This window comes from Vombatus ursinus, unplaced genomic scaffold, assembly GCF_900497805.2.
Source record: "Vombatus ursinus unplaced genomic scaffold, bare-nosed wombat genome assembly UNPS02014786.1, whole genome shotgun sequence".
Classification (NCBI taxonomy): Eukaryota; Metazoa; Chordata; class Mammalia; order Diprotodontia; family Vombatidae; genus Vombatus; species Vombatus ursinus.
The window spans coordinates 52,429,847-52,454,077 of NW_020954564.1; the positions used below are offsets into that span (position 1 = coordinate 52,429,847).

General features: G+C 37.1%; 1 protein-coding gene across 2 annotated transcripts in view; it reads right to left on the reverse strand.

The window, feature by feature from the left end:
- Positions 1-24,231, reverse strand: part of LOC114046963 (uncharacterized protein KIAA0355-like) — a 110,313-nt gene that overhangs the window by 45,219 nt on the left and 40,863 nt on the right. The gene's annotated exons all lie outside the window — the stretch shown is intronic.

Consider the following 24,231-nt stretch of genomic DNA (forward strand, 5'->3'; position numbering starts at 1 on the left):
TTGGCTTTTCATGCAGTTCTGGAAAGAAATTACCATAATTTTTCATTGGATTTCTTGATCATTATTTGGTCTGGCAGAATTTTAAGGTTTCATTAAAGTAGGTATGTGAGAACTGGGCAGCCTATCTTCAATTTAAGGTACTAAGCTGAACAAAAGTGCAGAGATTTTGTTTTTAAACTAGATTTTCTGTTATAAATCTTAACTTCTTTTTGAAAATCAAAACTATAAAATGTCATCCAATAAGGTTAAAAAGTCACCAAGATACTTACATCTGTATTACTGTAGGAAAACACTGCCATCCACTGAATTACATTTTTCTTCCCCACACACACATACAAAAAAAAAATAAAGTTTTCTCAATAAACAAATATGTATATTATATATCTGCCTAATGAGAGTCACAAAAATGACTAGTCACAGAAACACTTAGGATACTCAAGATGCTGTCTGGAGGCAAGAATCTCTGAATTGAAAGCCCCAAGATGTAACACTCTCCAACTTCAAAAAAAGGGACAAAACTCAATAATGATTTGGTTGTGGAGAAACTGATACAACACATATATTTCTTTCTATTAATCCAGAAGGGAATATCCCTTTCCTGCCCTAGGGCTGGGCTGTTGGTTAGAAAACACTATACATAAACTGTCCAGGCCACTTGACCATCTTGCTTTATAAACAATAATCAAACCAATACCACTATTCTGCCACTGTTTCTGGAAAAGGTCTATTACTCCATTGCCATTAAAAATCCCTGTGACTTCACCCTTTGGTCACATTCCCTACATATATGTTGCCTCTTCCTGTTAGAATCAAACCTCTTGAACACAGGTACTGTCTCTCTTTCATATCTGTATCCTCAGCATTTACAACAGTAACTAAAATATAGAAAGTGCTTAATAAATGTTTTTTCATTCATTTATCATTTGTTCATAGTCTGACAGTAAGCCATCATTGGCATTATAACCTGAGACCAGTATAAAAAGGAAGAAACAGTTATTTTCAAAGACATTTCTAGCAACATTTGAAATTGCAAAAAGCTAAAAAATACCCAACCTAACAACTAGAAAATGGCTGAACAAACCAATATATCAATTTAACAGAATACTGAGAAAGGAAGGGAGAAATATGCCTGAAATAATGCAAATAAAGAATTCAAAAAGAAAAGTCAGTATACAGAGAAAATACAGACACAAAACCAGTGATGAATGGATAATAATAACGGAAGGAAGTGGGTGGGAGTAAATGATTATTTGTTACAATGATATTTAAAATGTAAAATGAATTAAAATTATATTTTCATTACAGCTATTTGTTATTACATTTTATTAAAAGTTCATTACTGATTAAATAACAAACTGACAAATCTCTGCCCACAAATGTATAAAGCCCTATGAATTATAGAGCAACACAGTATAATAGAAGGGGTACATTCTAGAAAATAATTTGGAAGTAGACACAAAAAAGTAACTAAACTATACATGCTCTTTGACCTAGTGATTCTACAAGTAATTCTATACCCCAAAAAGATCAAAGTAGAAAAGGTCTTACATGCACAAAAATATTTATAGTGTATCTTTTTGTAGTAGTAACAAATTGAAAACTAAGGGGTGCCTATCAACCAGAGAATGATTGAATAAATTATAGTATAATAACATAATGTAATACTATTGTGTTATAACAAATGTGGAGAGTCAGAGAAACCTAAGAAAACTTGTATGAACTGATGCAAAGTGAAATGAGCAGAACCAGGCAATTTATACTACAACCTCAATGCTTATAAAAATGAACAATTCTGAAAAGCTTAAGAACTCTAATCGATGCAATGATCAACTATGCTTCCAGAGGGCTGTTCATTCCAGTCAACAAATATTTATTAAGTGTTTACTATGTGCCAAGCACAGCACTAAGCGCTGATAATACAAATATAAGACTGACCCCCTAACCTCAAGGACACTACATTCTAATAAGGATATATAACATAAAAGTGAGCTGAAAAGGTTGGGGGGCGGGGTTTACACAGGACAGCACACAGTGGTCTAAGTTGTCTAAAGACTCAAAAGCAAAGAGGAAGTAATAATGACTGGCCCAGACCCCTCCTCAAATTGGAACCAACAGAAGAAAAGCATCCAGACAGAGGAATGTTCAAAGGTGAGAACATCACAAAAACATAGGGAACTTCAAGGGTGCAAAGGCAGCAGAGACATGGTGTCAAAGTCTAGAGAGTTAGAAGCAGAAGCAGAAGAGGAATGAATGATGATGAAGAATGCTGCCTACATCACGACAGAGAGGTGATGAACTAATATGAAGAAAGAGATATATTTGTGGACACATTCAATGGGGGAGTGTGTTTTACTTATCTGTGTTTATTCTTTATGTTCTGGGGAGTGGAGTGGGAGATGGCAGGGGAAGGAGAGAGAAAAAATGCTTGATAATTTAGATAAATAATTTTAAAAAGAAATTTTGGGTCAGAAATGAGGGTATCTGAATTTAGATTCCTATTCTGCTTATTCTGCTACTTATTAACTATATGATCTTTGTCAATTCAATTCAATTCCACAAACATTCACTAAGTGCCTACTCTATGCAAGGCAAACAGGAATACAAAATACCATAGGGAATACTAAAACAAGAACAAAACAGTCTCTGATCTTAAAGAGCTAGATGAAGCTGGAGACAGTTGGAGGGCAGCAAAAGAAATACAACATTAAATACATGGCAATTTGAAATAAGAAAATATTAACAACTGAAGGAATAGGAAAGTTTTATGAGGGAGTAGGAGCCTGAGGTAAATTTTGAAGATGAATATTCTGAAGAGGATGTGAGGAAGAAGTGCATTCTAGAAATAGTGAACAACTAGGAGCCTTCATTCAGTCAATGAACATTTATTATGTGCCATGTACTGTGCTAAGTGCTAGGGATCACAAAGAATGGCAAAAGACAGTCTCTACTTTCAAGGAGTTCAAAGTCTAAAAGAGGAGAATAAATAAACAAACAAACAAATGCTAGAAACAGGACAAACTAGAAATAATCAACAGCAGAAAGGGACCGTAATTTAGGGGGACTGGGAAAAGCTTCTTACAGAAGGTGAGATTTTACCTGGGACTTGAAAGAAGCCAGGAGGCAGAGGAGAGGAAAGAGGATTCCGGGATAAAGGACAGCTGGTGAAAATACCTAGAGTCAGGAAATGGAGTCAGAATAAAGGGCAGCTAGGTGGTGCAGTGGATAGAGTTCTGGGCCTGGAGTCAGGAAGACTCATCTTCCTGAGTTCAAATCTGGCCTTAGATGCTTACTAACTGTGTCATCCTGGGCAAGTCAAGTCACTTAACCCTGTTCATCTCACTTTCCTCATCTGTGAAATGGCCTGGAGAAGGAAATGGCAAACCACTCCAGTATCTTTGCCAAGAAAACCCCCAGGGGGCAGCTAGGTGGCACAGTGAATACAGCACTGGCCTTGGTGTCAGGAGGACCTGAGTTCAAACCCGGCCTCAGAAGCAATTACTAGCTGTGTGACCCTGGGCAAGTCACTTAACCCTGACTGCCTCACCCAAGAAACAAAAAAACAAAAACAAAAACAAATAGAAGATGATGTAAAAAAAACAAATGGGATCACAAAGAATCAGACACAAACTGAAAACGACTGAAAAACAACAGGATAAGGAGTTCCTTGTGTGAGGAATAGTAAGGAGGCCAGTGTCACTGGATCACAGTGTCAGAGGACAGAAGGCCATATGTAAGAGATGTTATGAAGGGGAAATTGATAGCCCTTGGCAACACATGAGAGACAGAATTCGAAGTTGATCATTGGAATTGATCGTGACATGTATGATGGGAGCCTAGGTAACTGGGAGGATGGTGGTGCCTTCAACAGTAACAGGAAAGTCAGGAAGAGGGGAGGTTTGGGAGGTAAAGATAATGTTTTTATTTTGGGACACGATGAATTTAAGATGTCTACAGGACATCTAGTCCTGTAGGTGTCCACTAGGCAGCTGGATGGAGATGCAAGAATGGAATTCACAGAGAGACAACTTTGATGACCCCTCAAATATTCTCAGTGTACAATTTCTTAACCTCAACTTCCATACCATTACAGCCACACACCACACTTTAGCCCTTACCATTCACTAAGGAACTGTATTACCTCCAAAATCCTGAACTCAGAAGTTCCATTCATTAAGCAAAAGTTTCTAACCTTCTGTTTTTTCCATTCCCTCACTCACAGTAAGCTTGTTCCCTTTCATTCACTTTGCCCAAAAAAATGAAGATCCTAAATCTATAAGCCTCTTTTTTCTTTAACAGAAAGCCAAAATTCTAAACCATCAAGGTAGTTTTAAACTCAAATATTTAGATTGGACTGATTTTCATACTAAAATTTTTTTTTCAAAATTAATTTGCTTACATTAGAAATAATCAGATTAAATATCTTTGATATTTGTGATCTTTAAGTTCCTTTAATAAACATAAATAATAATAATTGCAGTTCACATTTCTACAAGTCTTAATTCAAAAGAAAGCAAAATGTTTTCCTCACAACAAAGTGCTATTCCAAAAGTGCAGGTCTTAACCACATTTCTACTCTACTAAAAAGAAAAATAAAATTTCCAGAGATTCCCTAATGTCTCTGGAGTAAAATTCAAATTCCTATGTTTGCATTTAAAACCATCCACATTGTGACTCAAAAGCTACCTTTCTAGGAATAATATATTATTTCCTTTTAAGGACTCTATGTTCTAGCCAAACTGGTCCACTTGCTGTTCCTCACACATCCCATACCATCTCCTGTCATAGTGCACAGCTATCCTCAGTGAGCCCCACAAAGCTAGAAAGCACACACACCCTACTTAATTCCAGACTTTAGAATCCTAATTCCTGCCAAAGCTCAGCTGAAATGTCTGCTGCTATATAAGGCCTTCCCTGATCTCCTAGCTGCTAATGTTACCCCAAAATTACTTTTTATTTATTTTGTATAGATTTACATTTACTAATATGCCTACACTATGCTCCTGAGGGCAAACTCTTATTTTTGTCTTTATATATCGAACACCTGGCACTGCACCTGGTACACAGTGGATGCTTAATAAATGCCTGTTAATTGAACAACTCTGTGAAATGGGTTGTATAAGAATTATTATTCGCTTTTTACAGATGAAGAAAATGAAAATTCAGCAACTCAGTGAGTGTCAGAGCCAGAACGTGAACTCAGATCAGTTAAGTCAGCAAATATTTGTTAAGGCAGGAGGTAAAGAAGTACCTTCCAGGCATAGGGAACAACTAGGAGAACAGTCAATGAACATTTACGAAGTGCCAAACAACATGCTAAGGACTAAAGGACTAAAAAGAAGCAAAAGATAGTTTCTGCTTTCAGGGAACTTACAATTTAGTGGGGAGATAAATGTGTACAAAAAAGCTATATATAGGAAAAATACAAAATAATTAAATGAGGAGTAGCAGAATTAAGAGGGATTGGGAAAGACTTCTTATGGAAGATGAAATTTTAGTTGAACTTAAAGGAAACTGAAGAAGCCAGGAGGCAGTTGAAGAGGGAAAGCATTCCAGGAATAGGAAACAGCCAGAGAAAATGCCTGGACCTGAGAGATGGAGTGTCTTGTTTGAGGTGCAACAAGCAGGCCAGTGTCTCTGGACTGAAGCCCATGTGATGGGAAGGAAAGTATAAAGAGGAGGAGTCAAGATGATTTTGTCCAGGTCTCCTAACACATCTCTTCCACACAACCCCCAAAACATGACAGACCAAACCCTGATTAGGAAAGGCAAGAAAAAGTTAGTCATTTTTCCAGCCCAGGGCAGCTTGGGAAGGCAGAGAGAAGTCTGCACACAATGGGGTGTGGACTAGTCAGAAGCACTCCAGGATAGCAGCACTGGCAGTGATGGTGGCAGAGCTGGAAGCATTCCAGCACCAAGAAATGGAAAGGGAAGCAAGATAGAGCACCAGGACAGGAAGCTCTGGTGCAGAAATAGATCCTGGGGACCCCCGGACAAGCATTGGGAGAAGAAACAGGTACCCTCTGGTAGTTCTGTCACCTATTACCCAGTTTAAGGTCATAGATCTAGAATGAAGAGGAGTAAACCTAAGGCAGAAGAAGGCAACAGCCATGTACTAAAGATAAAACAAAGTCCAGAAACTTAGCTGTGTGGCTCTAAGCCCAGATGCTGAGCAGCAAGTTAGTTCTAACCTTTAGCCCATAAACTTGCAGTGAAAAAACCAGGGCATCAGATTATGACCAAAGGGAAACCAACAATTTAGTTGCTCTGAATATGCAGAACTTCCCAGTGGGCTAATAGTAACTGAGTTCGTCCAGAATCTGCTGGAACTCAATCACACACAAGCCAAAAGAACCAAATTTGGGTCAGAAATTTGCACAGCTCATATCAGGAGGGCAGTAAGCAGATCTCACTTCAGATCACACCACTCTGGAAGGACTGAAAACTTGTAGGACCCCAGATTAAGCAGAAACTCAAGCTAGACAAATCCCCAGGAATGAATAGAGCCCAATACTAACATAAAGTTCAAAGTCAAGACACAGGCTAGAAGAATTAGCAAACAAACAAACAAAATAAGAATCCAACAATAAAGAGCTACTATGGTGACAGGAAAACTCATGACACAAACACAAAAGACAATGACTTGAAAAGATCTAGAAGGAAAGTTTCAAAGAAAAATGCAGACTGAACAAGCCCAATAAGAGTTGCTATACGAATTAAAGCAAGGGCTAAAGAAATGGATTAAAAAAAAAAAACAAATTTCAAAAACTGAGCAAGAGTAGTAAAAGAGAAAATGGAAAATAAAACTGAGAGCTATCCAAGAAAGGTATGAAAACAGAATTAACAGCTTAGTAAAAAAAGGTACAAAAACTTACTGAAGAAAATAATGCCTTAAAAATTAGAATCAGCCAAATGGAAGTTAATGACAACATAAGACATCAAGAAATAATGAATTAAAATCAAAAGATGGAAAAAATACTAGAAAATATAAAATATATCATAAAAAACAACTAGGAAAATAGATCTCACAAACAAATGCAAAAAAAGCAGATTATCATATGCATCTTTTTTGTTGCTGTAGAGTCATTTTTCAGTCACGTCTGACTTTCATGACTCCATTTGCAATTTTCTTGGCAAAGACTGTTAAGTGGTTTGCCATTTCCTTCTCCACCTCATTTTACAGATGAGGAAACTAAGGCAAACAGGGTTAAATGACTTGCCCAGGGTCACACAGCTACTTAGTTTCTGAAGCCAGATTTGAACTCAGGAAGAGTCTTCCTGACTTCAGGCCAGTACTCTATTCACTGTGCCACCTCGCTGCCCAATGCATAGTTTACCAAGCTTAATGCTGGATAGATTAAAAATTAATTGGAAATGAAATAACTTAATCCTGAAGATTAAATGGGTGGGTTGAAGAACAAATAAGAAATAATTAATAATTTCAAGCAAGATAACGACAACAATACGACACCATACTTAAATTTGTGGGATACAGCTAAAGCAGGACTTAGGGGAAAGTTAATATTTCTAAACACTTAAATAAAAAAAAGGAGAAAAGAGTAGATCAAAAAATTGGGCAAAGGACCCTACATACAAAAATATTTATAGCAGCTCTTTTTGTGGTGGCAAAGAATTGGAAATTGAGGGGATGCCCATCAGGTGGGAAATGGTTGAACAAGTTGTGGTATATGAATGTAATGGAATACTATTGTGCTATAAGAAATGATAAACAGGCAGATTTCAGAAAAACCTACAAAGACTTGAATGAACTGATGCTGAGTGAAGTGAGCAGAACCAGGTGAACATTGTACACAGTAACAGCCACAATGAGTGACGACTAGCTTTATTAGACTTAACTCCTTCTTCTTAGCAATGCAAGGATCCAAGACAACTCCAAAAGACTCATGATGGAAAATGCTATCCACATCGAGAAAAAGAACTATGGACTCTGAATGCAGATTGAAGCACATTATTTGTTCTCTCTCTCTCTTTTTTTCTCTTTTTTTGCTTGTTTTTTCTTTCTTGTGATTTCTCCCATTGGTTCTAATTCTTCTTTTCAATATAAATGTATATGTAGAGCCTATATTAAACTGCACGCTATTTTGGAGTGAGAGGAAGGGAGAAACGAGGAGAAAACTTGGAACTCAAAATCTTATGGAAGTGAATGCTGAAAACTAAAAATGAAAAAAGTTTTTAAAAATTGGGCAAACAGAAAAACAACAAATTTAAAACCCTTAATTAAACACCAAAACAGAAATCCTGAAAATCAAAGGAGATATTAACAAAATTCGAAGTTTTAAAAAATGGAATTAATAAATAAAACTAGGACCTGGTTTTTTGGGGGGAAAAACAATAACAGATAAATCATTGACTAATTTGATGCAAAAAAAAAAGAAAACTTTTGGGATGGAATGAAAGAGAAAAATAAATTACTAATGTCAAAAATAAACAAGGTAAATTCATAACCAATGAAGAAGAAATAAAAGCAAACTAGAATCTACTTTGCCCAACTACATGCCAATAAAACTGACAATCTTAATGAAATGATGAATATTTTCAAATACATAAATTGCCCAAATTAATGAAAAAGGAAATAAAATATTTAAATAATCCTATCTTTTAAAAAAAGAGGTTGAACAAGCCATAAATGAACTCCCCAAGGGAAAAAAAAAACACCAGGAACAGATGGATTTATAAGTGAATTCTACTAATCAGTTAAAGAATAATTAATTCTAATACTACATAGTCTGCTTCCAAAAAAAATGATACAGACAGAATTCTTCCAAATTTCCTCTGACACAAATAGAATCTTGATGCTTAAACCTAGGAAAGTCAAAACAGAAAAAGAAAACTGCAGGCCAATTTCCCTAATGAATACTGAAGCAATATTTTAAATAAAATGCTTGCAAAGAGATTATAGCAATATGTCGTGAAGACCACACATTGTGACCAGGCTAGATTTGTAGCTAGAATGTAGGACTGCTTCAACATTAGGAAAACTATAAACATAACTGGCCATATTAATAACAAAACCAACAAAAATTATATGATTATTTCATTATACGCAGACAAAGCTTCTGACAAACTAGAACACCCATTCCTATTAGAACAACAACAACAATACTGTAAAGCACAGGAATAAATAGAGCTTTCCTTAAAATGATATAAGTAGTATATATCTAAACCACCAGTAAGCATTGTCTATAATAGGAGTAAGCTACAAGCTTTTCCAATAAAATTAGGAAGAAAGCAAGGATGTCCATTATTACCATTACTATTTAATACTGTGCTAGAAATACTAGCTATAGAAGTAAGACAAGAAAAAAGAAAATGAAAGGACCCACATGTACAAAAATATTTACTACAGCTGTTTCTGTGGTGGCAAAGAATTGGAAATTGAAGGGATGCCCATCAATTGGGGAATGGCTGAACAAGTTGTGGTATATGAATGTAATGGAATACTATTGTGCTGTGAGAAATGATGAGCAAGCAGACTTCAGAAAAACCTGGAAAGATTTGTATGGACTGATGCTGAGTGAAGTGAGCAGAACGAGGAGAACATTGTACACAGTAACAGCCATATTGTGCAATGATTAACTTTATTAGACTGAGCTCTTCTCAGCATTGCAAGGATCTAAGACATCTCCAAAAGTCTCATGATGGAAAATGCTATACACATCCAGATAAAGAACTATGGAGTTTGAAAGCAGTTCAAAACATACTATTTGCTCTTTTTTTTCTCTGTGTTGTTTCATTTCCTCTTTCTTGCGGTTCCTTCTATTGGTTTTAATTATTCTTTACAACATGGCTAATGTGAAAATATGTTTAATAGGAATGTATACGTAGGGCCTATATCAGATTGCATGCTGTCTTGGGAAGGGAGGTGGGGAAGAAGGGGAAGAAAATTTAAAACTCAAAAGCCTATGGAAGTGATTGCTGAAAATTAAAAATAAATTATTTTTTAAAATAAATAAATAATAAAGTTAAAAAAAGAAAACAGAAAATGAAGGAATAAGCTTAGGCAATGAGGAAATAAAACTATCTCTCTCTGCAGATGATATGATGGTTTACTTAGCCCTAGAGAACTGATTAAAAAATTAACTGAAACAACTTCAATATAGTTGTAGGATATAAAATATACCCATAGAAATCATCAGTATTTCTGTATATTACCAACAAAACCCAGTAGTAAGAGATAGAAAGGAACTCTATGAACACAATTACAAAACATTTTTTACACATATAATGTCAGATCTAAATAACTGCAGAAATATTAATTGCTCATAGGTAGACTGAGTGAATATAATAAAAATGACAATATTACCTAAATTAATTTATATATTCAATGCCATTCCAAACTACCAAACAATGACTTTATAGAGCTAGAAAAAAGTCATAAAATTCATCTGGAGCAACAAAAGGTCAAGAATATCAAGGGAATCAATGAAAAAAAAAAAGAGAAGGGGAACTGGCAGTATCAGATCTCAAACTATACTACAAAGCTGTATTTACCAAAACAATTTGGTATTAGGTAAGAAATAGAGAGACTGATTAGTGAAACAGATTAAGTACATATAGTAAAAACAGATTAAGTACATAGAGTACATATAGAAGCTAATCAGTATAATCTGAAAAATCTGAAGCTCTCAGCAACTGAGGCAAGAATTCAGTGTTTGACAAAAATGTTGGAAAAACCCGAAAAGTAGTCTGGCAGAAACTAGGCATAGACCAACATCTCACGCCAAATATAAAGATAAATTCAAAACAGGTATGACTTAGACATTAAAAAGGGGTTATCATAAGGGAGTAAGGTATAAGAAGACTAGAACAATGATGTTGTTGAAGGAAGTTATGAAGGGCTTTGAATGTTAAGCAGAGGATTTTTTATTTGATATTGGGGGCAGGAGGGAACCAATGGAGTTTAATGAGTCGGGGGTGGAGTTATATGGTCAGACTTGTGCTTTAGAAAAATCACTGTGGTCTCTGAATGGAGATATTGTTGTGGGGAAAAAGTAGAGGGAACAAGACTCATCACTAAGGAACAGTCAAATTGTGAGGTTATGTGGGCTTACACCAGGGTGGAGGCAATATCAGAGAACAGCGGGTTATATACAGGGAAGATATCACAAAGATGAAATCAACAGACCTTAACAACATTACAACAGACTAGATATTGGGGTAGGGATGTTAAGAGATAGTGAGGAGGGGCAGCTAGGTGTTGCAGTGGATAGAGCACCAGCCCTGGAGACAGGAGGACCTGAGTTCAAATCTGGCCTCAGACAGTTGACACGTATTGGCTGTGTGACCCTGGGCAAGTCACTTAACCCCAACTGCCTCATCCAAAAAAAAAAAAAAAGAGAGAGAGAGAGACAGAGAAAGATAGTGAGGAATCAAGGGTAACAGCTAGAGAGCTTGAGGGACTGAAAGGATAGTGGTGCATTCGACAGTAACAGAGAAATTGGGTAGGTGGGTGGCAGTACTTGGGGAGGGCTGAGGGGTAAAGATAATGAGTTCTACTTTAGACATGTTGAATTTTTAAGATGTCTACTGGGTATTCAGTTCTAGATGTCTGAAAGACAAGTGGAGACATGAGCCTGGAGGTCAGCAGAGAGAATGGGGCAGGACAGGAAGATCTGAGAATTATCAGGATAGAGGTGGTAATTAAATCCATGAGAACAGATGAGATCACCAAGTTTAGCAGTATAGACTTGCAGGGGTTCCCAGAATGGGTGATACCTCTCCCTGGGAGGCAATGGAACTATCCAAGGGGCAGTAGCAGCCTTGGTTGCAACTGGGGAGGAAGGGAGACTGAATAAAAATAAGGAGACAATAGAAGCATAAGGAAAGAAGAGAAGAAAATTTTTAAAAAACCATTCGTACATGTTTCATCTGTTGTGTAACAGAGTTAAAGTCATAGGGATGACATTATTTTCTAAATAAACACACAAAACATAAATTATAACCTATCAGTGGTCAAGTCCGCCAACAGGTCTTAACAAGCCAGTGTTGGCAGGCAAGTATGTAGCACATATTAATAGGATGGGGAACTAGTAAGGAGAAAGGGAAGGAACTCTCTGAGGTTTCAGAATATTATGTGTAATATATAGACTAGGAATATTTACACCATTTTCTCTAGCAGAAAAAAAATGTCATTCATCTCAAAGAATGACACCAACTCAAGTTCAGACCTCATTCATCACACTGTGAGATGTCACACTGGTTTCTCAAATGCTTTGCCAGCATAGCACAAGTTCTGGCAATTTCTACATCAAGTTAGGAAGGCTTCTAACATCAGTCCAACAATGAACACTCTATCAGTTATCTGAGGATCAGCCTAGATAAGTTTGTTAAGGCTCATCACCAGGGGACACTCACACCAATAAAATCACAGATTCTTGGAGAGTTAAAGACTATTTTAAATAATAATCTGCTGATATAGCTTCACGTACGTAACGAAATCTTATTTTGAAAGTAGTTTCTATTATTTTCCATTACTACTACTCTATAATATTTGAGGCTCATCCAAAACAAATAGCTATTCAAACTGAAATAAGCTCTCTAAGTAAGCTTCACAGTGATTTCAAAAGTCCAAAAAAACATGACACAGAAGAATAAGGGGAAAAAACCTAGCCCTGAATTCAAGGGACCTTAGTTCCAACTGAATCTCTGGTACTTATTAACTGTACGATATAGAAATGTTAGTTATCAGGGGGTGAAGCCAAGACAGGAGAAAAGGCAGGGACTCTTCTAAGCTCTTCCCAATTCCCCTCCAAACTTTAAATAAGGCCTCAAAATGAATTCTAAAGTGCAGAACCCACAAAAGGACAGGTGAAACAATTTTCCAGCCTCAGATTACTCGGAGGGTTGGCAGGATAAGTCTGTTACACTGCAGTAAGAATGGAGCACAGTCTAGCAGAGGCTGCACTCCAGCAAACCAGCAGTAAGCGTCAGGGGTAACTGAATCAACAGAGACAGTAGAAACTGCTTCCAGCTTACAGAGTTCTCAGCCCACAGATGGTAAGGGGATCAGACAATTGGTCAGAAGAAGACTACAGGGGTCCCTTTGTTGGCACTGGGGGCAGGACTCTGTTGCATTGCCCATAAGAGGATTTGAGTATTAATACCAGGGTGAGGAGAGCAGTGGCATACCAGAGCTTGTGGCCACAGGGGAGCAGGGACCATAGTCACAGTCCCAGGGCATAAAAGAGTGCTAGTGGTCTCTCACAGACCATAACACAGGTCAGGAGAGTAGTAAACACACCTCTCCTTAGATCATACCACCTTGGAAGAACTGAAAGCTTACAGACTCCCAGAACTACCTCTGAAAACAGCTGCACAAAAAACCTGAAGCTTGAGACAGTGCCTCCACTACTCCAGGAGCAGAGCCCAACTTTAAAAAAAAAAAAGTTAAAAGTCAAGAAATAGGCTGGAAAACTGAGTAAACAACCAAAAAAGAATCTGACCATAGAAAGTTACTAAAATGACAGGGAAGATCAAAATACAAACTGAGAAGAAGAAAACAAAGTCAAAATGGCTACATCCAAAGCCTCAAAGAAAAATGTGAATTGGTCTCAGGCCCAACAAGAATTTCTGGAAGCACTCAAAAATGACTTTAAAAATCAAAAAAGAAAAAAATGGGGCAGCTAGGTAGCACAGTGGACAAAGCTCAGGCCTTGGAGTCAGGAGGACCTGAGTTCAAATCTGGCCTCAGACACTTTTCACATACCAGCTGCATGACCCTGGGCAAGTCACTTAATCCTGATTGCCTCACGAAAAAGCAAAAAAAAAAAAAAATCAAAGAGTGGTAGAAGAAAAATGTGGAAAATAAATGAGTGATGCAATAAAATCATGAAAGAAAAGTCAACAGCTTGGTAAAAGAGGAGCAAAAAATACTGAAGAGAATAACACTTTATAAAACAAAACAGGTCAAATGGTAAAGGAGGCACAAAAATTTATTGCAGAAAAGAACTTGTTAAAATCAGAATGAGCCATGTGGAAAAAGATGTACAAAAATTCACTAAAGAAAAGAACTCCTTAAAGTAGAATTGGCCAAGTGGAAAAAGAGGTACAAAACCTTACTGAAGAAAAAAATCCCTTAAAAATTAGAATCGGGCAAGTGGAAGCTTGAGACATCAACAAACAATAAAACAGAATCAAAAGAATGAAAAAATGTAAGAAAATCTGAAATATCTTAATACAAAAACCTAGGACAGACCTAGAAAACAGATCAAGTAGAGATAATTTAAGAATTTTTGGATTACCTGAAAGTCATGATCAAAAAAAGAGCCTAGATATCATTTTTCAAGAAATTATCAAGGAAAACTGCCCTAATATCCTAGAATCAGAGGGTAAAATGGAAATTAAAAGAATCTACTGATCACCTCCTGAAAGAAATCCCCCCATGAAAACTCCCAGGAATATTATAGCCAAATTCCAGAGCTCCCAGGACAAAAAGAAAATATTATAGGCAGCCAGAAAGAAACAATTCAAATATCATGGAGCCATAGTGGGAATAACACAAGATTTAGAAGCTTCTACATCAAAGGATCAGAGGGCTTGGAATATGACATTCCAGAGGGCAAAAGAGCTAGGATTACAACTGAGAATCACCTACACAGCAAAACTGAGTATAATCCTTCAGAAGAAAAATGGACATTCAATGAAATAGAGGACTTTCAAACATTTCTGATGAAAAGATCAGAGCTGAATAGAAAATGTGACTTTCAAATACAAGACTCAAAAGAAGCATAAAAAGATAAAAGGGAAAGAGAAATCATAAGGGATTCAATTAAGATTAAACTGTTTACACTCCTACATGGGAAAATGATACTTGTAAGTCTTAAAAACTTTCTTATTAGGGCAGTTAGAAGAAATATAAGTAGAGAGAGGCACAGCTGTGAAGTTGAATACTGATGGGATGATATCTAAAAAAACAAAATTAAGGGGTGAGAAAGAGGAGTGCACTGGGAGAAGAAGAAAGGGATAGGTAGAATGTGGTAAATTATCTCATGTAAAAGAGGTGCAAAAAAACTTTTATGGTGGAGAGGAAGATGGAAGAGGAGGGGATGCAGTTGACACTTACTCTCATTGGAACTGACTCAAAGAGGAATTAACATACACACTCAGTCTGGCATGAAATCTATCTTACTCTACAGGAAGGTAGGAGGAGGAGGGTATAAGAGAAGAACGGAGCTGACAGAAGGGAGGGCAAATTGGGAGAGGTGGCATTCAGAAGCAAAACACTTCTGAGGACAGATAGGGTGAAGAAGAGTGAAAGAGTAGGATACATAGGGAGGAAAGTAGGATGAAGGGAAATACACAATAATCATAACTGTGAAAAAAATTTACAAGAAGTTTCTCTCATTTCTTAAATATATAGGGGGGGATTCTAGAAAGATGGTAGAGTAGGTCAGAAAACTTTCAGCTCTCCATGCTTCCTCCTCAGAGGGAACGTAGAACAGCAGCAATAAACAAAATTCAGGGTAAAGCAGATGTTCTTCTAAGACAACTTAAGAAGACCCCCAGGAAAGATCTAACCTCTAGGGGCAGAGGTTCGGCCTGCATGAAGCCCAAACACCTTTAGGCCAACTCTGTGGAATCAACCAACAACAAGCCCTGGGGGCAGCTGGGTTGGGAGACTACCTCAGACTTAGAAACTGTCATCTCATGGACATTGTTAGGGTCTGACTGCTGAGGAGGAGAAGATTGAAGGACCTTCCACTATTGAGGGATGCCAAGCATAGCTCTGCTTCCCAGACACGTTCTGGGTAGGCTGCTGCTGCAGAGGAGAGGCTAGCACACACCTGGTGAGTGCAGTAGCAGGTGGGCAGGGACCCTCCTGGCTGTGGGCACTTGCAGGAGAGCAGAATCCCTGGTTTCATTTCCAGGACAGAGAGGACAGCTGTACTGTAGCCACTGGACGCACAGCTGGCTTAGGAGTGAAGAGGAGAGTTCAAGGTTGAGCCCTGGGAAAGACCTCAGAAAATAAAGTAAGAAGGACCTGAGGCTTGGGGCATTATTCCCTATACCTGGAGACTAGAACTTTATTACACTAAACGCCGCTAAAAACAAAATAAAACAAAAAATAAATAAAAATGAGTAAGCAAGGAGAAGGAACCCAACCACAGACAGCTACTATGGGGATAGAGAAAATCTGGGTTCATGTTCAAACGAAGATAATAGAGCTAAAAAAAAAGCCACTCCTTTTTCAATGAGAAACATCAAATAGTCCCAAGCACAAAAAGAGTTCTTGGAAGAACTTAAAAAGGACTTTAAAAATCAAATAAGAGACTGAGGAAAAATTAGGAAAAAAATAAGAGCAATCAAATATACAGAGAATCGGGTTAAATTTATAAAAATAAGAGCCATTACCCAATTGATAAATGGTCAAAGGATATGAACAAGCAGTTTTCAGACAAAGTAATTAAAGCGATCTGTAGTCATATGAAAAAATGCTCTAAATCACTATTGATTAGAGAAATGAAAATTAAAATAAATCTGGGGTACCACCTCATACCTATCAGATCAGCTAATATGACAGAAAAGGAAAATAACAAACGTTGGAGGGGATGTTGGAAAATTGAGACACTAATGCACTGTTGGTGGAGTTGTGAATCGATTCAACCATTCTGGAGAGCAATTTGGAAGGGTTATAAAATGATACATATCCTTTGACCCAGGAACACCATTGCTGGGTCTGTATTACAAAGAGATTAAAAAAAAAAAAAGGAAAAGGAAAAGGACTTATATGTACAAAAATATTTATAGCAGTTCTTTTTATGGTGGCAAAGAATTGGAAACTGAGGGGATGCCCATCAACTATGGACTAGACAAAAAAAGTATGGTGTACCATTGTGACAGAATACTACTGTGCTATAAGAAATGATGAGCAATATGCTCTGAGAAAAACCTGTAAAGAGTTACATGAACTGATGCAAAGTGAAATGAGCAAAACCAAGAGAATATTATACACAGTAACAGCAATATTGTACAATGATCAACTATGAATGACTTGGCTATTCTAAGCAATACAATGATTCAAGACAATTTTGAAGGACTTAGGATGAAAAATGCTTTCCATTTCCAGGAAAATCACTAACAGAGCCTAAGTGCAGATCAAAACATTTTTTAAAAACTTCTTTTATATTTCTTGGGTTTTTTGGTCTGTGTTTTCTTTTACAACATGACTAATATGTAAAAACATTTTGCATGACTGCACATGGATAACTTATGTCAAACTGTTTGTCTTTCCAATGAGGGGGATGGAGAAGGAGAGAATTTTGAATTAAAAATTTTAAATAATTAATATTAAAGATTTTTCACATGTTATTGGAATAAAAATAAAACATTCACTATATTAAAAAGAAAAATATTAATTACCACCAAATGAAGATCAAAATTAAATTAATAAGACTTTAAAAAATGTCTGTCAGTTTGTTCACCAGTAGAGATGATAGCAGATACATAGTAGAGAGTGAGTTACTAAAATCACTGGAAGACAGCAAATGTATTACCATAGTAACACAGTAACATAAAATTCCTCTGTTTAAGAAGGAGAAAACATAAATTTACTAGCACTGATCCCCTTGGCAGCCTACCTAGACTACCTAGACCTAGAAAAATAGAGCAAGGCCAAAGGCCAACTATTCTCATTGCAAGGATCCCCATAAACTATTCACAAGTACACTCCAAAGATTAACATATCACATGTGAAAAAAGAGTAAGCATTTATGATGAGCATAGTAAAAGAGAACAGAAAAGGGTACTAGTGAATACCCTTACTCTTCCCCTCTTCTCTCTTATTACCTCTTTTCCAGGACTAAAAATCCATCTAGTTGCCTTTCCCTTGGCAGGAGGCCAGTTCTGAGGCAGTAAGGGAGTTATTTATAGATTGGAAGGAGTTGGAGGTCTGGCAAAGGTGAATCCTACCCAAGAGGCCTGACTAACTCTGCTCCCATCTCTCAAGGATAAAAATAATCTGAACAGAAGTTTAGGAGCAGGCAGGTGGCCAGGATTTTTTGTTTGTTTTCCTAAGTCCTAGGAGGCTTGGGAGCAGGGAAAGACCAAAATGGCATGCAGTCCAAAGTTTACCTTCAGCTTTGGGATCCAAATTACTTCTTCATTTTTTTAAACTGCAGTGTTAGAAGGATATGGCACCACTGAGCAAAGGGGGGGTGGGTGGGTTTGAGATGTTTCTCTATGCATCTGCAGAAAGATATTTGTCTTTGCCACAGGTCTAGCTTAACCTGATATTTATATCTACACTGTCCCAAAAGTCTTAGCACAGTTTTAAGTTTTAATAGCTTAAAGCTGCCCTAAGAATTTTCATACACTCTGTATTAGCTCAAATCGAGTCTCAAAACAACTGTGTGAGCAAAATACTACAGGTATTATCCTCATTTTACAGATGAGGAAACTGAGACTAAAAGAGGCAAAGTAACTTGCCCAGCCAGGGTCACAAAGCCAGTAAATGTCAGGGGCAGGATTCACATTCAGGTTTTTCTAAACTCCAAGTATAACACACTAGATCAAGAGCATTAGCTAACTCTTGATCAAACCATATAAGTTTGTACTTAAAGAGTTATCTTCTTTAAGACAGTTAAACAGATTGTTGAGAAGAGGAGGTTACTAGTCATGCCAAGCTTTATAAACTAAAAGAGATTAGTGAGTTCTAGAAGGTCATTTCATGCTATAACCTTAAATATACAGTAGCTGTTTTAATTACAGTTGATTATAGTTTAGGATTGCATGTGAGAAATGTGGTCCACATAAATCTTCGAGAGAAAACCTGAGCTGGGTTGCTGCTGCCACTGCTGCCATGAGTCACTATCTGCAAAGCTCCTCTCCACAGTGGCTGAAGTGATCCAATATTTCAAGTTCATTCAGGATGATACTCATTGACAATAAAGAAACTTAACTTGAGGATTTATGAGACAAAATCCAATGAGTCAGTCTGGCATTTTCAGTCATTTGATAAATTCAATGCAACAGACATTAAGAAAGTACCTGCTATGTTCAAGCGTATCCCCTGTTGCGGGATATGAAGATAAATAAGACAGAGTTCTTGTTCTTGGAGAATTTATAATGTAGTAGAGAAGATAAACCATGTAGACAAAGAGCTCTAATACAAGGTAGAACATTATAAACATATAAGAGAGATATAAAGAAAAGTGTTGTGACAGTTCTACCAAAAGATACTTCTGACTGGAGGAAGTATAAGGGGAAAGAGGCAGAGAAGGATAATACGAGCTGAAAAAACACTGGCAGCTCCTTTTGGCTACATCATTAAGTAGGTGAAAGGAAACAATGAAAGGTAGAAAGGTAAAACCAGGAAAAAATAAGAAATAAAGTTTATAAAGTACTTTATTTACAGTAACTTTATGAGGCTGGTATTTCAGTGTTGTCTTCCTTATGTAAATGTGAGCTCCTTGAGGGCAGAGGACTATGTCTTTGCCTTTCTTTATCCCTAGTGCTTAGCACCGTGCCTGGCACATACTAAGTGCTTAAAAATGCTTGGTGACTGACTACTATTGTAGGACCTGTCCATGACCACATAGCCAACAAATATTGGATTCTGGATTCAAATCCAGAACTCATATTACTCCACATCAAGCATTCTTTTCCCTCTACCATGGCTCTAAGTAATTGGATCATTATGCACACAGCTGGGTGGAAGAATGCACAGTGCCGGACTTTGTGTTAGAAAGACCTGCATTCAAATCTTTTTTTTTTAATTTAATTTTTTTTAATTTTTTATTCTATTATTTTTAGTTTTTAACATTCACTTTTTCCGTAAGATTTTGAGTTCCAAATTTTCTCCCCATCTCATCCCTCTCCCCAACCCAAGAAGGAGTGAATTCTGAATACCCCTTCCCCTAATCTGCCCTCCCTTCAATCTCCCCCCTCCCCCTTCTCTCATTCCCTTTCCTTTCTATTTTCCTGTAAGGGAGGATAGATTTCTATACCCCATTGCCTGTATATCTTATTTCCCAGTTGCATGTGAAAACAATTTTTAACATTTGTTTTTAAAACTTTGGGTTCCAAATTTTCTCCCTTCTTCCCTCCCCACCCACCCTCACTGAGAAGACAAAGTAGTTCAATACAGGTTATATATGTGTAGTAATGCAAAACACTTCCAGAGTAGTCATGTTATGGAAAACTAACTATATTTTCCTTCAGCCTATCCCACTCCTCCCCCACTTATTCTATTCTCTCTCTTAACCCTGTCCCTCCTCAGAAGTATTTGCTTCTGATTACCCCCTCCCCCAATTTGCCCTCCCCTTTATCATCCCTTCCACTCTCTTATCCCTTTCCCTGCTATTTTCCTGTAGGGTAAATAGATTTCCATACCCAATTGAGTGTGTATGGTATTCCCTCCTTAAGTCAAATCCAATGAGATTAAGATTCACTCATTCCCTCTCACCTTCCTTCACTTCCCCTCCACTGTAAAAGTTTTTTCTTGTCTGTTTCATGTGAGATAATTTACCCTATTCTACCTCTCCTTCTCTCCTTCTCCTAGTATAATCCTCTTTCATCCCTTAATTTTATTCTCCAGATATCACCCCTTCATCTCAACTCATCCTGTGCCCTCTATCTATCTATCTATCTATCTATACATATAATTTTTTTCCCTTCAAGTACCCTAATACTGACAAAGGTCAGAGTTACAAATATCTTTCCATGTAGGAACGTAAACAGTTCAACCTTAATAAATACCTTATGATTTCTCTTTCCTGTTTACCTCTTCATGCTTCTCTTGAGTCTTGTATTTGAAAGTCAAATTTTGTATTCAGCTCTGGTCTTTTCATCAAGAATGCTTGAAAGTCCTCTATTTTACTGAATATCCATTTTTTCCCCTGAAGGATTATACTCAGTTTTGCTGGGTAGGTGATTCTTGGCTCTAATCCTATTTCCTTTGACCTCCAGAATATTATATTCCAAGCTCTTCAGTCCTTTAATACAGAAGCTTGCGTTCAAATCTTGCCTCAGATATTTAGTACCTCTGTAACCCTAGGAAAGTCTCATCCTCAGTTTCATCATCCATATATAAAATGAGGATAATAACAGCACTTTCTTCACAGGGTTGTTAATGATGAACAACTGAGAAAATATGTAAAACATTTTGTAAAGTGCTACAGATGCTATTTTTATTTAGTACCAAATTCTTCTCTGACACTTCTCCAAGAGAGGGAGGTGATCTTAATGCCTTGAAGACTAGGTGAGAGAATACAAATTCTGGCAGGTTCTACCAAGCTAGAAAGTACTATGTACTCAGTAACATAAAAACATAAAAAATCTCCTCCTACCCACCCCCACCCCCAGCCCCCCTTCCAATAATCTTATACTTTACAACCCATCACATACTCTGCCATTCAGTGATACTGGCCTCCTTGATGTTACTCATACAAGACACTCCACCTCCTGACTTTGGGCATTTTCCCTAGCTATCACCAATACCTGTAATGAGCTCCTTCCTCATCTCTGCATCATAGCTCTTTTCAAGTTCTGACTAAAATTCCACCTTCTACAGGAAGCTTTTCCTGATCCCTTTTAATTCTGATGCCTTCCTTCTGTTGATTATGTCCAAGTTATTCTTTATAAAGCTTGCTTGTCCATAGTCGTTTACATGTTTTCTCCCCAATTAGGCTGTGAGCTCTTTGAGAGCAGGGATTGTCTTCTGCTTTTCTTTGTATCTCTGGAACTTAGCACAGTGCCTAGCACATAGTAGGTACTTAATAAATGTTCACTGGCTGAGTGACAACGTTCGAGTTTTCACTGATTCATTTTTAAAAATCAATTTTTAGAAAAGTTTCAAAAATCTGTAATAATACTTCCTACAAAAATTGTATATTCCCTTTTCTTCACTACATTTTTATATCCAATTGCATCTAAGAATAATAGCACTGTATGAATGTTTTGCTTCGGTTTTTTTGGCCTGTCTCAGTGATTTCATTGAGACAGACAACTTCCAGTGGGAAAGTTCTGTCTACCAATGCACATCTATGATTGCTCTGACACTTCAGAGTCTTGCAGTTAGTTACTTAGGCTGCTGAGGCCTGCCCACGATCACACAACCACTATGTATCATAGGCAGGACTTGAACCCAGGTCTTTCTGACTTCAAGGTTGGCACTCCTATTATGTCATACTACCTGTCACATGTGTACTGAACCAAAAACATTCTTTCAAATGATGTCATGCAGGCAGAAACTATATCAATTTCTATAATCTGGGCTCACAGTTTTAAAAAATTAATTTAACAGGAAACTAAGCGAGATACAAGGTAAGAGAAAATTTATATATATATAATATTTTAGGCAATTGGGGTTAAGTGACTTGCCAAGGGGTCATACAGCTAGTACTAAGTGTTTGGTCTGAGGCCGGATTTGAACTCAGGTCCTCCTAACTTCAGGGCCGGTGCTCTATCCACTTCACCACCAAGCTACCCCTGAGAATTCATATATTTCAGAAACATACCCTATTCAAATAAATATCGTCTCCTTAGAAATTAATACTCAATTCATTTAAGAATTATTCTAGCAATGGTTAAGGATCACTAATATTTCTAAAATTCAAGGTTTTTATTAGAAAATACAATGGTATAGTTTACATAAAAATATCTTCTTCCACCCTTATAAGGGTCTTCCCTTTGAAACCTTTTGTTTTACATTTGATTTTTATAGCTTTTCAAAAAATTAAGACATAATAAAATCTTATGATTTCAGCAACATGGGTACTCCCTTTTGTTGTTGTTTGGTCATTTTTCAGTTGTGTCTGACTCTTAATGACCCCATTTGGGGTTCTCCTGGCAAAGATACTAGAGTAGTTTGCCATTTCCTTCTCCAGTTTATTTTACAGATGAGGAACTGAGGTAAAATAGAGTTAAGTGACCTGCCCAAAAACACAAAGCTAATGAGTGTATGAGGGCAGATTTGCTCAGAAAGAGGAGTCTTCCTTACTCCAGGCCAGCCCTCTACACAGAGCAACCTAGGTACCCCATTTCCTTTACTGACAGCTTTATAATTTCTATAATGCAGCTCCAATGTCTTGCCAAATAGTCTTAATAAGTTGTTTTTTTACCATATCTGTGATTTCATGAGTACGTGCAAGTCCCAGTGAGGAAAACTCCCTTTATCAGTGAAGATTAGTAACTGTTTTTCCACTTACAGTCATACAGAGTAACCAGGAAATTTAAGAGGTTAAACAGATTTGCCCAAGGACACACAGCCAGGATGTTTCAGTAGTGGCTCTTAAATCCGTCCAGATCACCTGACTCATCGAAGCCAGTTAGCTACCATACCAGCCTACTTCACAGAGTTGTTATGGCCAAAAAACAAAACACCTAGTAATCAACCTTCTAGTGATAAACCACTTAAGTTAGTTACTCCTAGAATTTGGATTACAGGTACAAAGCCTATCCTGGGCCCTCCGAGCTCAAAATCTTTTTAGCCCTCAGGCAAACTACTAAATAGAGAAAGGATCTGTGATTGCCTTGGTGGGTAACTCCAGGTGTAAGAAATCCTTCCACCAATAGTTTATAAACCTGAGTTGCTTGAAGCAGAAAGAGGTTAAGTTACCTGTCTATGGCAATAGTTACTAAGTGTCAGAGGTCTTCCTAATTCCAAAGCCCAGCACTTTATCCACCTGCATTCATGAAAGCTTGTTAAGAATTACTCAGGTTAACTGGTATGTTTCATCTTCATTCTTGTGGACTCATGGTTCATCACTACATTGATCAGAGTTCTAAAGTCTTTCAAAGTTGCTTTTTTCTATATCACTATATAAATTGTTCTTTGAGTTCTGCCACTTTGCCCTGTGTCAGTTCATAAAGATCTACCTAGTTTTCTCTGAAATTGATTTTTCCCAGTTACCTGTTTCCCTTCTATTTTTACATTAGAATTATTTGTGCAAAAATTTTTTAATTTTATATGATTTAAATTGTCCTTTTCATCTTTTGTGATCCTATCATTTTCCCTCCTATTTTTACATTAGAATTGTTTGTGCAAAAAAATTTTTTTTTTTTTGGTGAGGCAATCAGGGTTAAGTGACTTGCCCAAGGTCACACAGCTAGTACGTGTGGTCTGAGGCCGGATTTGAACTCAGGTCTTCCTGACTTCAGGGCCAGTGAAAATTTTTAATTTTATATAATCAAAACTGTCCTTATCTTTTGTGATCCTATCATTTTTTTAGTTATAAACTCTTTCTCTACTCATAAATCCAAAAGGTAATTTCTTCC